Source organism: Bison bison, unplaced genomic scaffold (genome assembly GCF_000754665.1).
Source record: "Bison bison bison isolate TAMUID 2011002044 unplaced genomic scaffold, Bison_UMD1.0 scf7180017858759, whole genome shotgun sequence".
Taxonomy (NCBI): domain Eukaryota; kingdom Metazoa; phylum Chordata; class Mammalia; order Artiodactyla; family Bovidae; genus Bison; species Bison bison.
The window spans coordinates 20,423-24,733 of record NW_011489331.1 but is presented as its reverse complement, the minus strand read 5'-3'; the positions used below and the strand labels follow the sequence as shown (position 1 = coordinate 24,733).

The 4,311-nt window shown below is 37.2% G+C and overlaps 1 pseudogene; it reads right to left on the bottom strand.

The window, feature by feature from the left end:
• The window catches only part of LOC104980270, a 4,919-nt pseudogene extending 2,305 nt beyond the window's left edge, over positions 1 to 2,614 (bottom strand).
• Positions 2,615 to 4,311: the final 1,697 nt, after the last annotated feature.

Here is a 4,311-nt window from a genome sequence, read left to right as displayed (position 1 = left end):
GAAGGAGATCAGCCCTGGGATTTCTTTGGAAGGAATGATGCTAAAGCTGAAACTCCAGTACTTTGGCCACCTCATGCGAAGAGTTGACTCATTGGAAAAGACTCTGATGCTGGGAGGGATTGGGAGCAGGAGAAGAAGGGGACGACAGAGGATGAGATGGCTGGATGGCATCACTGACTCAATAGACATGAGTTTGAGTGAACTCCAGGAGTTGGTGAGGGACAGGGAGGCCTGTCGTGCTGTGATTCATGGGGTCGCAAAGAGTCGGACATGACTGAGCGACTCAACTGAACTGAAGTGAACTCATTTGTTTGTTCCTCAGTGTATAAATAAAGGAGTTAAACATGGGAGAAATGGAATTATTAAGTATATATACTCCTTTATTAATGGTAATTTCATCTTTTAATGATGGTTTGATATAGACTAAGATGCAGCTGTCATAGGTGATCAAAACCATAATAAAGTGGGAAGAACAGGTGGGAAAGGCTTTTGACTTTGCTGGGCAGTGGGGAATCTTAGAATTGTTGTGATGATATACATGTAGGACAAAACAACACATGTAAGAAACATGATAAATATCAAACACAGCCAACAATGGTCATTTATTTGATGATCCATGGATCTGACCATGATATCTTCAGAAGTGGATTACCATCACATAGAAAAAATGGTCAATGGCAGAGTCACAGAATTCCAGGTCCAATCCCAAGTGAAATGTTGGAATATTGATGGAGAAAGTGGTCATCCAACAGCAGAAGACAAGCATTTTGCAGAACCTGTGGTTCATGATGGTCATGTAATGTAGGGGTTTGCAGATGGCTACATAGTGATCATAGGACATGGTGGCCAGCAGAAAAAATTCTGTTCCTGCAAACACATATGTAAAAAATTATTTGGGATAGACAAGCATTGTAGGTAATGGTCCTGTCTCCTGTTGATATACTGTATAAGAATCTAGGAATGCAGGCAGAAGTGAATAAGATTTCTAAGAATGAAAAATTTTGGGGAAAAAAGTACATTGCAGTTTTAAGATGAGAACCCAGTAATATGAGGATGATTATGACCAGATTTCCAATTATACTCAACATGTAGGTGATGAGAAGAAATGTAAAAATAAACATTTGTATTTGTAGGTCATCTGTTAATCCTAGGAGGATGAATGTGACTACTGGCGTGTGGTTTCTAATTTCTGGGTCCTTATTTCTGCACAATCTGCCTATAATACTGAGGGAAGTAAGATCTGAGAAGATGATAAAATGTTTTATAATAGTTGTTGTTTAGAAAAGCAAAACAATGTATTTTATATGTACCTTCTTTTACTCAGTAATGAGCATTTTTAACTAATTCATGCTGTTAGCTCTTTTGACATATCACTTGATAGGTTATAAACTTGGCTTTCAAATATTTCTGATCAAAAAACATGTGAGATATACATTTTATATTGTAGTTTACTGTACATGCACACACATGCATACACAAATATATATATTTCCATGTATTTATAAGAATTTCAATAATAACTAACTCTTATGTGCCCTGCTCTCTGATGTTTTCTATATAGTATATAAAAATATTAACCACAATGCTGTAAATGTAAAGCTAACATAATGCTGTAAATCAAGTATACTTCAATTTTTAAAATAAATACAAAAAATCATCTCAGTTTTATAATCTGCCCAATGGTCATAAACTGTATTAAAAAAAAAAAAAACTTCATTTTTTAAGGGATTCTTTAAATAACATTGTCCAAGTAATATGCCCTTTTCAAAACTTTTAAAAATATACACTATTCTGTTAATTTATACTTTGGAATAGATTTTTTTTTTTTTCATAGCACTCTTGTACCCTAGGAGCATTAATATCATGAACTTTGGGATATCACTTTTTCTAAGAATTTTTCCCATATCAATAACTGAAAATTTACAAAGTTTAATTATCTGCTTGAAGGTTTTTGTTCCTGGATAAGTTGAAAAAAGTTGAGGATGCTGTTTCATTGCCATGAGTGAATCTAGACTTACTCTACAAAAGACAGTTCCTGTATTAAAAATTCCTTTCCCAGGTCTTTCCCATGACTTTCTGCAACTGTTTATGCCTTTACGTGGCTGTCACTGATTTCCCACTGTGGTGCAAAACATAGAGAGCATTTGACATTTATGGAATTCATTATGTGAAAGAATGTTTTATAACAGCTGAAGGATATTATTCTTGTGTGCTCAGCCACAAAATAGTGTCTGACTCTGTGACTGCCTGGACTGTAGTCCGCTAGGCTCCCCTGTCCATGGAATTTTACAGACAAGAATACTGGGGTGGGTTTCCATTTCCTACTCCAGGTTATATCCCTGACCCAGGAGTCAAACCCGTGTCTCTTGTGTCCCCTGCATTGGCAGGTAGATTCTTTACCACCAAGACACCTGGGAAGTCTTGTTTATCTTTCAATCTGATATGTATTTGTATGATACACTCTGACATTTTTTTAGCAAGTCATTGATGTTATAGTCAGCTCTATAAGTATTAAATGTTTTCTCCAGTCTGTCTTCTATCCTTAGCTTCTAATAATTGTCTCTAGCTCCAGACTTCCAACATACTCCACAACTACTTCTGGGGCATTTAACATTGTCCTGGAGGTCTCTGAGATTGTCCTCATTTCTTTTAATTCATTTTTCTTTTTTCCTCTCTGATTCATTTGTTTCTACTATTGTATCTTCTACTTCACTAATCCTATCTTCTGCCTCCATTATTCTACTATTTGTTCCCTCCAGAGTGTTGTTGATCTCATTTATTGCATTATTCATTATATATTGACTCTTTTTTATTTCTTCTAGGCCCTTGTTAAACCTTTCTTGCATCTTCTCAATCCTTGTCTCCAGGCTATTTATCTGTGATTCCATTTTGATTTCAAGATTTTTGATCATTTTCACTATCATTATTCAGAATTCTTTATCAGGTAGATTCCCTATCTCTCCCTCTTTTGTTTGGTTTGGTGGGTATTTATCCTGTTCCTTTACCTGCTGGATATTCCTCTGTCTCTTCATCCTGTTTATATTGCTGTGTTTTGGGTGGCCTTTCTGTATTCTGGCAGTTTGTGAAGTTTTCTTTATTGTGGAGTTTCCTCGCTGTGGGTGGGATTGTATGGGTAGTTTGTCAAGGTTTCTTGGTTAGAGAAGTTTGCCTCGGTGTTCTGGTGGGTGGAGCTGGATTTCTTCTCTCTGGAGTGCAATGAAGTGTCCAGTAATGAGTTATAAGATGTCAGTGGGTTTGGAGTGACTTTGGGCAGCCTGTATATTGAAGCTCAGGGCTGTGTTCCTGTGTTGCTAGAGAATTTGTGTGGTATGTCTTGCTCTGGAACTTGTTGGCCCTTGGATGGTGCTTGGTTTCAGTGTTGGTATGGAGGCATTTGATGAGCTCCTGTTGATTAATATTCCCTGGAGTCAGGAGTTCTCTGGTGTTCTCAGGGTTTGGACTTAAGCCTTCTGCTTCTGGTTTTCAGTCTTATTTTTACAGTAGTCTCAAGACTACTCCATCTATACAGCACCATTGATAAAACGTCTAGGTTAAAGATGAAAAGTTTCTCCACAGTGGGGGACACCCAGAGAGTTTCACAGAGTTACATGGAGAAGAGAAGAGGGAGGAGGGAGTTAGAGGCGACCCGAAAGAGAGGAGGTGGAATCAAAAGAGGAGGGAGCAAGCTAGCCAGTAATCACTTCATTATGTGCGCTCCACAGTCTGGACCGCTCAGAGATGTTCACGGAGTTATACAGAGAAGAAAAGAGGGAGGAAGGAGACAGATGTGGCCAGGAGGATAAAGGGGGGGAATCAAAAGGAGAGAGACAGATCCAGCCAGTAATCAGTTCCCTAAGTGTTCTCCACCATGTGGAACACACAAAGAGAGTCACAGCGTTGGGTAGAGAAGATATGGGAGAGGGAGGAGATAGAGGTGACCTGGTGGAGAAAAATGAGAGTCCAAAGGGGGAGAGAGAAGTCAAGCCAGTAATCTTGCTCCCAAGTAAAAATGGGTACTGAAGATTGGGTTCTTAAAGGTACAAAATTGATAACAAATACCAAAAATCAAAGATTAAAAATCTAGAGTAGAGGTTGGATTTTCAATAATGCAATATTAAAGAAAAGAGAAAAAAGAAAAAAAAACAAAGTCACAAAAATTACAAAATATATATATATGAAGTTTGATTTAAAAATAGGGTCTCTCTCTTTTTATTTTGCAAAAATTTCTTTTGCAAAATAATAGTAGGTTATAAAGATAAAAATTAAAGGAGTAATAGAGGACTTAAAATTTAAAAAAATTAAAAAATGATA